We start from the raw sequence: 14,192 nt of genomic DNA on the forward strand, positions 1-14,192 counted from the left end.
TTTACAAAACTACCTATATATTTCCTGAAATTGCCACTTAGGCCCTAAACTTTCACTATTTTCATTTTGGTCCCAAATTTTACCAAAGTTCACAAACCTTATATTTTTAATGTTCTAAATCCATATATTACCTTAGTATTGCAAGAATCAATCAAATTCTATGCCAAATCCATCCAACCCATGGCATGCATTTGTGGGCCCTTTCGTGATTTCAAGCCTATAAGGCTATAAGGCTTTTTTGAGTGTTTGTTGTTTTCTGTTTTAGGCTTGTTAGAATTTCATTTTTTGCAGGCTTGTTTTTTCTTTGGCTTGTTTTTTTGCTTGTTTTGGCACTTGGTTTTGGGTTAGTGTTTCAGCTTTACCTTGTAAACCCCCAAGTGTCTTGATGTTACCACGGTATTCCTCCACCACAAGTGAGGTTTTATTAATAAACTTGGGATGGGGCCGCTATGTGTGTGGCTACCGACTCTTCTTAAAAAAAAAAAAAAACCCTATAAGGTTATAACCTCTTTTGATGCATGAGTGATTAAGTTCCATCAAGTAGCAAACCATAAATTTGATATTTGGAACATGTTTATAACTTAGGTTCAGGTCACACAAGTTTATCCCCATAACTTAGCTTTTCTTTTTTAGAGTGAGTTTTAAAGCCTAAATGAATCATGCATTGTAATTCTCATCTTGATTAAAAAAAGAAAAAAAAGAAAGAAAAGCATTTCTAGATGTTAAACACTCATGCTTTGAAAACTTAGCCAAGATTTTACAAGATAAACTTCAACCAAGTGAAAACCGAAACATGCCAGACGTTCAACACAAGATATTGGTTTATAAACCAATCATGACATGTTGTTTTCCTCAAATTTAAACCTTCAATTAATCATTCAATATATTAATAAAACATGTAAGATTATATCAAGATATGTCATGCCTAAAATTTTATCTCAAAACAATTTATTCAAGCAAGACTCCAAATCTGAATTGAAATGCATGTCTTCAAGTTCAACCTCATATAACTTAATCAAATCTTCATTCTCATAACAAAACTCAAAGTCCAACATGTCAATCTAACACCCAAAAAAATGATAGGGTAGGATTACTCACCAAACCATGACTATTGATGCTCCAAGAACAACTTAATCAACTCACTCTCACACAACTCGATTTCACCCTTCTCTCACACTAGGAGTATTTTTCCCTCAAGAACACTAAGGAAAATCTTGAGGAAATTGTGTGAGGAAGTGAGGGGTGAAGGGGGTTATTTATAGGACTCAATAGAGGGGTGAGAGGTGAGGAAGAGAATGGCTTGGTTGAAGGGTGAGGGTTGTGAGTAGTGGATGTGGGTGGGCTTTGGTCAGTTGAATAGTGGCCTAAAAATACTGTATTACCTCATGGTCAAGTGCTAGAGGATGGTCATAGGTGCAAGGGTTGAATGGTTTCAGAATTTGAAACAAAATTTCAAGGGAAATCAAGTGATGGTCGACGGTTTTTGGGCTTCAAGGCTGTCCAATTGTTTTTAGTGTCCCTTGTCCCATTCTCTTGGTTTGTTTTGATGACATAATTACCACTATCGAGTGGCCTTCCTAGGTGGTAATGAAGTATGAGTGGTGGTCATGTGATTTGGTTTGAGTAGAAAATGAAGGAAGGATTTGATGGCACAAGTTTCAGCCGAGTGATCACATTCTACCATCCCATTTGCTAATCGATTTTGATGCTCATGGAAGGGGATTGTAATATCCGCTCCTTCTTTCTTCTTCTTTATTTATGAGCCTCGATCTACGTGTCAAACTTTGGTTTACGTGTCGAGTTTCGATCTACGTGCTGAGCTTTCCTAAGCGTTGTACCTCGATGGTGTGTTTCGAAAATTATCCCGCAGATTTCAAAGATAGATATTTTAATACTTACAGATATTTTAAATATTATGAAAATATCTATAGAAGATATTTTCAGTATTATTAGATAAGATTGTTTTTAATGTAGCACAATTATAATATTTTAATGAGCTCTAAAAATATTATAATTGTGAATAATTACTTATATTAAACATTTTAGTTGTTTTAAAGTATTAAGAGGTTTAACTTATGTTGAAAACTCTTATTTAATTTAAATGGTTTTATCCTCTTTGAGTAATTAACGATACTTTATCATTTTAAATAATGATGATGAAATATTATTTTAGAAACTTTAGTTTATAAAATAATATTATATCTTAATTCATCTCAGTACTTTATTTAAGTGTTTTATTTTAAATAAAACACTTACACGTTTTCAAATCAGTGTTTAAACTCATCATTAGATCGTTTTGAGGATTCTGAAGCGTAGGACTGGGATTAAATACCCAGGCCCCTCTCTTTTCTTCCTCACTTTTTTTCCTTCTTTCCTTTCTTCTTTCTCTCTCTTTTCTCTCTTCCCATGCACGTCCAGCCATCCTTGTTCTTCTCCATCGTGCGTGACCTTCAAGCCTTCTAACTGGCGCCACCTCCAACCACCGTGCCCCACCTCCCACCCTGGCATGATCCTCCCCCACCGGCGAGTAATACTGCACTGGTGGTGAGCTACACCGGCCACCCTATCTCTCTCTTTCCTCTTCCAAGAAAATGAGTTTTCAAGCCTTTTGCTCCTCCTTGAGCCAACAAGCACCACCAATAAATTCACCACGTCATAGGCTTCCTCCCCATGTCTTTCTTTTCCTCTAACTCTCTCTTTTTCTCTAATGGGTCTCCATAGCCTTAGTTTCAATTGCACCACCGTACGCTGCCGTACATGGCTACCCACGGTGTTTCACCACCACCACTTTGTTCCTCTCATCACCACGATCTTCTCCAAGAAATTTTATGCCCAACGGAGCTTTGTACAATTCTCACTCTCCCTCACTCTCCAAGGCACAAAACTAGCTTCAAGAGGTCGATCCGCCACCGTGAGCCACCGTATGGCCACCACCTCACCACCACATCTCCACCACATCTTTCTCTACTTTTCCCTAGCTTTCCATGAAGTTCTATGGTCTTCCACCACCTCAAGAAAACTCCTAGCATTTCAAATTTATTGTTCATAGCGTGATGCCGCCATGCTCTGCCACCTTTAACCACCACGAGGCCACCTTGAGCCTTTCCAAGGCCACACCTAGCTATCCTCAAGCTCGAACTGCCACCTTACGTGACGCGTACTCCATGTCTCGTAGCGATGCACCATGAGACGTGTATCGTAGTGATGGCAGAGAGTTCACGTCAATGTACTCTGTATTATGTCGTGATACATCGGATGGCGTGTCACGAAGGGTTGGATGGCGTAGCAGAGAAGCGTGGAGCGTATGGTGTAATGTCGAGAATTGTGTAATAGTGTCCCGAAACAATGGTGATGTGGCATAGCAGAAGGAACAAAGAAACTAAAGAAAAATATTAAATGATTGATGGAGAACAAAGATTAATTTTAAATACAAATTAAAGTGAAGCAAAGTTACTAATGGAAGAAATAATTAAATTGCCAAACAGTAGAGCATCGGGAATCCCTTGCACAAATTCGGTACTTTAAGTATTCTTAATTTATTGAATAACTCAATTGGGAACTCAATTCTCGAAATTCCCAATCGGAAGATATAAATTTATAAACCAAAATTAAACCAAATGTAACCCTTTGAAAAATCATTCACCACTTTTAAAATACATAAATTATTATCCCTATTGAGAAAATCCAATGATGAAAATATATTCAGGAAGCAATATTACAACAACGAACTAAATTAATATAGATAAATAATTGATCCAAACATAATCAAAGAACCAATCTATTCAATAGAAAAAGCATGACTAAATCCATAAATAGAATAAATTCTATGATTATTTGGAGAAAAAAATATTAATAATGAATTGAGAATGATAAAACACAAGAGTTTTCATAATCGAAAATCAAATATATAAATTAAAAATACCATCTAATGTGCAAGTTCATCCCTATCCCTACTTAAGAATTTAGTTACCCATAAATATAATGGATAACAAAAATCTCTAGAGAAAAATAGAGCAAATGATGGCCATGGAAGTGATTTTCTCATCTCTTCAAACTTCCTCTTGTGCCTCTCTCCCTCCTCTATTTTGTGCTAATGATATGCTTATATAGGGTTGGAAGGAAATCCTAATGTCTTCATAATTCCCACATAAACAAATGGCCTAAATTTTAGGACTAATATTGGTAGCCATGTATATGCTTCAGGAGTTCGAATTTGGAAATCTTTATGAGAGACAAATTTATAGCCCTTTAAGATAGTTTTCTAACGTATTAAGAATCACATCCATCTAATATATGAGAAGAAAGTGATGGTCAAAATACTAAAGTATGTCCAGGCTGTCTCTTAGCAAATTTCGAATTTGGACTCATTTTGTGATTTTTTTCTCTTTTTTTTCTTGATCCAAATTGCTTTCAAACCCCATGAAAGTCCTCCTTTGAATTTGACTGAGCTTTGACTTGCTCTTTTATAAACTCTGAAATTAAACATAAAAAAAAAACTTTTTAGGGGTATCCCAATGTAAATAGAAACTCAATTCAAGAATACACATTAATTTCTATAATTTCTATTCACATTCTAGCATTTTAATTCAATAATAGGGTATTTAGAGTGCACTTCAGCCCACTCATCACACCCCCCAACTTACTCATTGCTAGTCCCTAGCAATTTTCATGCCAAAATAACGAAAGAGATAAAAGAAAATCACACATAAAGGCCACCAAGTCACACTTTCTAAATTCACATGTCAAAGCAATCTTAGAAATTCAATAACCCTATCACAAGCAATCCACCTATAGCAATCCACAAAGTGTGTTCCAAACTATATCCCTCTAACTAGAGGCTCTGACACATGCAACATCAAGAATATCTCAAGCGAAAGGTTCAAATCCATAACTCACGCGTGTGAAAGTGTTTCATGTAAGGATTCTCTCTACGGAGTTGACAATGAGTGTACACACACTCCTATGGGGAATTAGGCAATTATGTACAAGTAACAAGCAAATATTGATCTTATGGTAGGAACACTAGCAAATGAGACTTCCACTACTCTTTCCAAAAACTTACTTAGTATCATAACAGTCAACACAAAAGGTTGTAATGTGGCTTGGGTTCAGGGCTCTATAAAAAAAAAAGATGAAAAGGATTCAAAAACTTCTAAGTACATACAAAGGGAATCTTATTAATTATTTCAGTTGACCACACTTCTCACTTGATGTACTCTCCAACTTTTTAGATCATCAAATAATAATACTTTTCCTTCTTCTTCCTCTTCTCTCTCTCTCTCTCTCAATAATTTGATGAACAAACACACACTACTTTGGTATTCTTGTCATTTCTACCCAACCTTGACTTTTTTTTTTCTTTTTGATGCTCACTCAATTGAATACTTTGCAACTTGTACTCTTCTCCTTTTTTCTTTTTTAATTTAAAATGATAAAACAAAAAAAGAAAATGTAAATTCCAAACGTAGTATACACTTGGAAGTAAAAATGGTAGAAAAATCAACATATAGGCTATACTCCAATGTGGAGAGGCATGGATGATGTGGTCATATGAAAAGAAAAAGCTACATGTGTTTATTGGCTCAAAGTTGGCTATTAGGGGTCTATGATGGAAATGGTTAGCTTGAAAATCTCAAACGTTGATCCTAAGTTGACCTTCGTCATATCCTAAGTATATTCACTATCTTACCGCAAACCATATAATGCTATTCTCAAAAAAAGTGCCCAATTCAACAGATCAATGGACATTTATCACAATTTACTGCATTTGTAGACTCTCAATGCTCTCCAAACTCACATGAATACTTAAGCAAAAGAGTTCTCTAACTACATGTGTCAAACCACTATCGTACCACAAAACTTAGATGAGTGCATTAGGGTTTTGTGAATGATGTGAACCTGCGGAATGAAATCCCTTGAACCCACAATCAATTTGAAAACTCACCCAAGAAAACTAAACTCAAGTCAATGGATGGAGAATCCAGACCCATTAAGAATTCTTTTTAAGAACCTAGATTATATTAAAATCTAGACCCGTTGAAGAACCTGTCTCAAGAACTTGGATTATAAGGAGGAATGCCACAAAGGTTATGATTTACCTTTGATAAGTTCAAAAGTTCAATCAAGAACAAGAGGAGTAAACTCAACTCACCAATAAAAATTTAATAATGTCTAACATCCTCAAATGAGACTACAAGTGGTTTAAATAAACAATCCCCAAAAACCCTAAGTGAACAGTGCTGCGCTACAGTAACTTCTAAAACCATAGTTCATATAAAATAATAACTTTTCAAATAAGTCCTTGGCCAAAATACAAGGCCTTCCCAAAAATCATAGTTCACTAGAAATAAGATATATGTGGGCTAAGCATCCTCAAGCCCACTTATTCTAAACTAATAATAAATTGTAAGCCTTAACAACAACAGGTTGTATCTCTAAGTCATGTCTTCCACAACTTGTATAAAGTGGATCAAAACTGGTTCTTCTTCCTTCAAACCCATCTTGAGTGTTGGGCTCTTCCTAGCTTCATCCTAAGTGGTTTGCACCAATTATTGCATTGCCTTCATTGATCTTCTTGGCTCGATCTTGTAATTGGCCCATCTTGAACTGTAAGGCTTGGTCCACCTTAGGGACCATCATTCCCCCTCTCCTCAAATGGATTCGACCTCGAATCTCCACATGCATCAAAGGGAAAATGGTTAGTAACATTGAAAATAGCATAAACATGATACTTACTTTGAAGATCCACTTGATATGAATTGTCATTAATTTTTTTAAGAATTTGGAAAAGTCTATCCGAGCTACTCCTGTCATCAACAAGCAAAAGCATTAAAGCTAAGGAAATAAGTAGATTAAAAACATAAACAACTTCAAAAGGAGAATTTGAAGTAGTAGTATGCATGGTCTTATTATATGCAAACTCCATAAATGGCAAACAATCCTCTTAAGTTTTTAAATTCTTATGAACAACAGTGCGTAAGAACTGAGTCATGGTCCTATTAACTACTTCAGTCTGGCTGTTAGTTTGTGGATGACAAGTAGTGGAAAATAAAAGCTTACTACCCAATTTTCGCCACAAAACCTTCCAAAAGTAACTAAGGAATTTAGCATCCCTATCAGAAGCAATACTCCTAGGCACAACATGAAGTTGCAATATCTCCCTAAAAAACAAGTCAACTATGTTTGTGTTATCAATTTTATGACATGGAATGAAATGTGCCATTTTGCTAAATCCATCCACAACCCAAAAAATAGAATATCTACCCCTTTTTTTCCTAGGTAGCTCCAAAACAAAGTTCATAGATATGTCTATCAATGCCTCACTAGGAACAGGTAAGGGTGTATACAATCTATGTGGCAAAACCTTTGACTTGGCCTTTATACATGTAATGCACCTGCCACAAATGCGATTGACGTCTCTTTTCATCTTAGGCCAAAAGAAATGTTCATGCAACAATTCAATGAATGGCAAATGATACTTCCACAAACGTTCATGAGACACATCTAAAGTTTTCCTTGTATCAAAATGACCACTCCAATTATATGCAAACTCAATGAATGGCAAGTCTTACTCCCACCAATGGTCATGAAACACGTCTAAAGTCCTCTTTATACCAAAATGTCCCAACAAACCGCATCCATGCACAAGCAACTCACGCATAAGACAAGTAGGCTCACAAAGTCTATTCTCTCTACCCTATAGAACTTACCAAACGATGCTTTCTCACATTCGCCATACACACGAGCAAAGTCATCATCAATAGCATGCAATTTATTATCATATTCAAATCTCAATAACTTTGCATCTAAAATGACGACAAAGACATACCTTCTTGATAATGCATCAAAAATAAGATTTTCCTTACCATGTGTGTATTTGATTTCATGAGGAAAAGTCTCAATACATTCCTCCCACTTAGCATGCATTCTAGTTAACAACTTACCTTGTCCCTTCAAGTGTATCGAGGACTCATGTTCTTGAAAGAAAGGTCGGGTAGGGATTGTCACACTTGGCACAAAGTTAATGTAATGCTCTATCTCTTTAATAGGTGGCAATCTACTAAACACACTGCTAGGAATCATGACCTCATATCCCTGCAACAAAGAAACAACAATACTAGGCAAAGGTACATCAAGTTTGTTAGTATTAAAACTTGCCTTAGCATAAAAACTCACTTTTCTTTTTGTTTTCCTCACATTTTCTCACTATCTCTTCTCTTTTCACTCTCTCTTTTTTCTTTAGTCTCTTTATTCTTTTCACTCTCTTTTTTCTTTTCACTCTCTATTTTCTTTTCACTCTCTTTGTTCTTTTCACTCTCTCTCCTCCCCTTGAGGTTTTGGCCTCACTATTTCTTTTTTGATCAATCTCACTTTCGCTCTTTCTTTTTTGATCAATCTCACTTTCTCTCTTTCTTTTTTGATCAACCTCACTTTCTTTCTTTATTTTTTGATTAACCTCACTTTCACTCTTTCTTTTTTGATCAACCTTACTTTTCAACTTCAGTTGGTCCTCATGGACCTGTGTTGGAGTTAAAGGAGCAAGTTTGATTATTTTTCCATCCTTTTCAAAACTGTACATATTTCTAAACCCATCATAGAGCACTCTCCTATCACACTGCCACGACCTCCCCAACAAAATTTGACTAGCATGCATAGGCACAACATCACAAAGCACCTCATCCTAATACTTTCCAATTGAAAAAGATACTAGCACTTGCTTATTTACCTTAACCTCCTGACAATCAATTCAACCACTGCAACTTGTATGATCTAGGGTGTTTTAAGATAGGTAAATTTAATTTATCAACTAGAGTAGTGCTAGCCACATTAGTACAACTCTCTCCATCAATGATCATACTACATACCTTGTTGTTGATCTGGCATCTAGTATGAAAAATGTTCTCTCTCTACTGCTCTGTATCATCCATCTTTCTTTGTGTATTGAGAGCATGCCTGACAACAAGAGATTTACCATACCTCTTATTCTTATACTCATGTTCAACACTAGGCTTACGTCTCCTCCTATCTCTCCCACTTTATAGATTTCTAATCAATACACCTTGTTGATCCATACTATCCTTCACTTCCCCCAACGCCAAATTTAATCTTTCAAAATTTTGTTGCATGAACTGCAACACAAAGAATGAATTGTCTGCCACTCCCTTCGATGTTGAGTCTCTATTATGAGACATCGTAATGTGCTGCACAAAAATAATGTTAGTGGTAAAAACCTCACACGCTCCCTTACGTGTTTACACTCAAATAATGGCACTCCACTCATATTTTACTCTTAATTGGCTTTTTTTTTTTTTTTCGATAATGATCTCACACTCTCTTGCCTTTTACCTCAAGAGTTTTTCTACTCAAGTTCTTTTAGAACTAATTGAACTAAATCAAGACAATACAACCTTGTTTTATTCCAACTACTAATTAGGTCCAAGAAAACAAGAACAATAGAAATACGGAAGAAAGAAAATAACACGAGAATAAAGAAAATTATACGAGGAAAAGAGTAATTACAAAACAAGATGTCAATTATAATGATATATTCAGCCCCTTTGATGATAAGGATCAATCAAAATTTTTTTTTTCAAGTTTTCCTTTTTTTTTTTCCTTTCTCACCAATTCAATCACAAACAATTGTTTTCAATTGTGAAAATTGAACAATTGAAATCAAGACACAAGAATTTATAAGAATTTGAAGAGAATCAATGAAACCCTAAGATGATGAAGAACACAACAACCCTAATAAGATGAAATTTTGGCCAACACAAATATCCTAATGAACAAGATAATCTCAGCAGCCTCAAGATGATGTAATTTGGCCAAACAAACCCTAGGATAAGCAATTTAGTCAAACCCTAGAAAATAATGAGAAATTCGTAGCTTTTTTTTTTTTTGTGCAACTCTAGAACATTGAAGCCCTAGAATTAAAGTGCAATAAATAAAAGATAGAATCAAACCTGATTGGAAATCTAGCTCTAAATACCAAATGATGTGAACCTGCAGAATGAAATCCCTTGAACCCACAATCAATTTTAAAACTCACCCAAGAAAACCAAACTCAAGTCAATGGATGGAGAATCTAGACTCGTTGAGAATTTGTTTTAAGAACCTAGATTATATTAAAATCTAGACTCGTTGAGGAACACCGCAAAGGTTGTGATTTACTTTTGATAAGTTGAAAAATTCAATCAAGAACAAGAGGAGTAAACTCAATTCACCAATAAAAATTCAATAACGTCTAACCTCCTGAAATGAGGTTACAAGTGATTTAATTAAACAATCCCCAAAAATCCTAAGTGAATAGTGCCACAGGTATTGTAGCGTGAACAGTGCCACGCTACAGTAACTTCTAAAACCCTAATTCATATAAAATAATAAGTTTCCAAATAAGTCATTAGCCAAAATACAAGGCCTTCCCAAAAACCCTAGTTCATTAGAAATAAGATATATGTGGGCTAAGCATCCTCAAGCCCACTTATTCTAAACTAATAATAAATTGTAAGCCTTAACAACAACAGGCCTTATCTCTAAGTCATGTCTTCCATAGCTTGTATCAAGTGGATCAAAACTAGTTCTCCTTCCTTTAAGTCCATCTTGAGTGTTGGGCTCTTCCTATCTTCATCCCAAGTTGTTTGCACTAATTATTGCATTGCTTCATTGATCTTCTTGGCTCTTGATCTTGTAATTGGCCAATTTGGAACTTGCAAAGAATCTGTAAGGCTTGGTTCACCTTAGGGCCCATCAGTGAATGCTTTAGTAAAAAATGATTATGGTGGGTTTGGTGAATTTACAAAGATGGCTATGAATGAGAATAAGTACACATGTGAAAAGGATGCATGTGTGATGTAAAAAATTGAAACATAAAAATAACCCACAAAGTTCCAACAAGCATTTTAAATACTAAATTTGCACCACCACCCCCAACTTAAATGAAACATTGTCCTCAATGTTTAAGAATCAATTTGAATGGTGAGTAACTAAAAATGGTAGAATATTCCTAATGAGTGACGTGGGTAGCTCACAAAGCATCAAAGATGGTAACCTGAAATGACAAAATGAAACTAACCTGCAAACAAAAACAAATAAAACAACAGCAAGCAAAAAGAAAATGAAAGAAAATAAGAGAAAAAAAAAACCAAAACCAAAACAAAACAAGCAAAAAAAATAAATAAATAAAGAAAAACATACTTGTGTGGTGTGGTCAAGGTTGATAGACCGAATCCACAAGTGGAATATCTTCCACTTTCTGAACTTGCTTATCAATTAATACTTCAAGGCGTTGACCATTTACTTTAAAAATCCGACCATCCTTAGGATCCTCTATTTCTACCGCCCCATTTTGAAAAATATTTTTCACTACAAAGGAGTTAGCACCTAAACTGAAGTTTTCTTTGGTGCTTGTAAAGTCCAAAATCATATAAGTATACTCGGTCATTAGGCTGAAACCTCTTCCTAAGAATATTTTTACCATGAAATGCTTTCATTTTAACCTTATAGATTTTAGACTTAGGCAAATGTTCCCATTTAACTCTTGGTGCTTTCATACTTGCAGGAATCTATCTTTCACCTTTGTTCGCCAATTCTTCAAATTTTGGTTGCCAAGCCCGTGTGCCATAATCCTAATTTTCATCAAAACTAGCACAAATATCAAAAACATCATATGAATCACTAATAATATTAAACTCAAAATTAACAAGGGAATATTCAAGGGGATCAGAATCATGAGTTGTGTGAACTCCCTTATCTATAAGTGTGTCAATCATGTAAGTTTGGTGGCACTCGTCATCCTCTATTGGTTGTTTTTCAAGATGGAAAATATTCAACTTGAGAGTCATATTCCCAAAAGTGAGCTTCATTAGATCATTCCTGCAATTAATAAGAGCATTAGTAATAGCGAGGAAAGGTCTACCTAAAATTAAGGAGATTTTAGAATTAGAGTCAACAACAAAATTAGTGTCAAGGATTAATAAATCAACAGGATAATAAAATTTGTCAATTTGGATCAAAACATCCTAAATTATTACTCTCGGTTTCTTAACTGAACGATCAGCCAATTGAAGCACAACAGAAGTTGGCTTAATTTCACTCAAACCAAGCTGCAAATAAATGGAATAATGCATCAAATTAACACTAACTCCTAAATCTAGGAAGGCTTGCCCAAACTCATGATTCCCAATATTACATGCAATGGTTGGACAATCAAGATCCTTGTACTTAGGAGGAATTTGCTGCTCAATTAGAGGACTAACTTGCTCTATTAGAAATGCTATCTTCTTAACATGGTACTTCCTTTTAACTGTACACAAATCTTTGAGAACTTTTTCATAAGTAGGAACTTGTTTAATAACATGCAAAAGAAGAAGGTTAATCTTTACCTGCCTGAGGTTCTCCAATATTTTATTACTAGAATCCAAAGTTCGCATACCAAATTTTAAAACTTGAGGAAATTGTACCTTAACTGGGCTCTTGATTACATCGGCTTCCTTGGACAACTCAGTACTATCATTGCTTTGTTCCTCTTCAACATTCTCTGGCTTATTAGTTGAATTGGGATGTGTAAGGACTTACCACTTCTTATCACAATGGTATTGACCTCTTTCAAATTTTCTTGCACTATATGCTGACCTTGTGGTGCAGATTGAGCTTGAGAAGAGCACTTGACACCCTCATTCATACTCAAGGAACTCATCATCTTGGATATATGAGTCTTTATCTCATTGTTTTCTTCAACAACCTGCGTAATCAAAGATTCAAACTTTTGATTAATTTTACCCCGGGCCTCAATAAAAGTATGTAAAGCATCTTCTAAGGAGTTCCTAGAAGAAGAAGATGCATGATATGGTGCAGGATATGATCTAAGGGGTTGTGTAGGTAGCTGGTTTTCAGACTTCCAACAAAAGTTTGGGTGATTTCTCCAACCGGCATTGTATGTATCTGAGTAGGGTGAAAATGGTTTTTTATACATGCCAAGAGAATTGCATTGTTCCTCATACACTACTCTCATCTCAGCAAGTGTTAGGCAATCTTTTGCAAGATGATCTACTCTCTGACAAATAAAACAAAGTTTAGAGGCATCAACTTGGGGAATAATACGAGCTGTCATAGTTTCCTTCATCTTCAATGCCTCTAACTCTCTAGTTAGGCCTTCCATCCTTGCCTTCAAGTTATCTTCTTCTTTGAGATGGTAGATGCCTCCACTAGAATGAGTTTGATCGGGGTGTGCTGGATTGGTATTGTCAAAAGCATTTGGTTTTGTCCAACTATGAGATTTTTTTACAAGTTCATTCAAATACTCTATTGCCTCATCCGGGTCCTTATGCAAAAACTCATCATTACACATCATTTCAACAAATTGACACTCTCTAAGAGTGAGACTTTCATAAAAATAGCAAACTAGATGTTGGCTTTCATGACCATGATGGGGACACAGGCTAAGTAACTCTTTAAAACGTTCCCATGCTTGATACGAAGTCTCACTATCCTTTTGTGTAAAAGTTGAGATTTGCCTTTTCAAAGCATTAGTCTTATGATGAGGAAAGTATTTATTGAAAAACATTGGGGTCATCTTAGCCCATGACCCAATAGACCATGGTCTTAGTGAATATAGCCAACTCTTAGCTTTATATCTTTCAAAGACAAAGGAAAGAACTTAAGTCTCAAAATATCATTAGTTGCATTTTGACTATGGAGGTAATCCTGAAGGGTCCTAATGGGTTGATCTCTATGTTTACTCATTTTCACAGAATTAGAAGAATTATCAAATAAATGATTAGAAAAATCAGACTCTGACTTTGACTCTAACACAAGTCTACAAGCAAACCGACCAAAAGCGTCTCTATACCTGTGCATGCAAGGTAAAGAAAAATGCAACACTAAAGAAAAAAAAACTACAAAAAGAAAAATAAAATAAAATAAAGATGCAGGAAGTGCTAAAAAAGGGAATGAGGTTATTGCCTTTCCAAACTCCTGAAAAGAAAAATATCTAGCAATTCTTTTACCATCTTCCCGGCAATAGCGCCAAAATTTGTTACACCCAAAGAATAACGCGGTAATTGTAGCACAACTTTGGGGGGTCAATTCCACAGGGAGACAAATTAAAAGAATAGAAAAAGAAATAAAGAAACTAAAGAAAAATATTAAATAAATAATGGAGAACAAAGATTAATTTTAAATGCAAATTGAAGTTA

The 14,192-nt window shown here is 35.3% G+C and overlaps 1 non-coding gene across 1 annotated transcript; it reads left to right on the forward strand.

The window, feature by feature from the left end:
• The first annotated feature begins 13,416 nt into the window (after window positions 1-13,416).
• Window positions 13,417-13,522, forward strand: LOC122277945. The gene has a single exon (XR_006229247.1). It is a non-coding gene; the product is annotated as a small nucleolar RNA R71 (small nucleolar RNA).
• Window positions 13,523-14,192: the final 670 nt, after the last annotated feature.

This window comes from Carya illinoinensis, chromosome 9 (genome assembly GCF_018687715.1).
Source record: "Carya illinoinensis cultivar Pawnee chromosome 9, C.illinoinensisPawnee_v1, whole genome shotgun sequence".
NCBI lineage: Eukaryota > Viridiplantae > Streptophyta > Magnoliopsida > Fagales > Juglandaceae > Carya > Carya illinoinensis.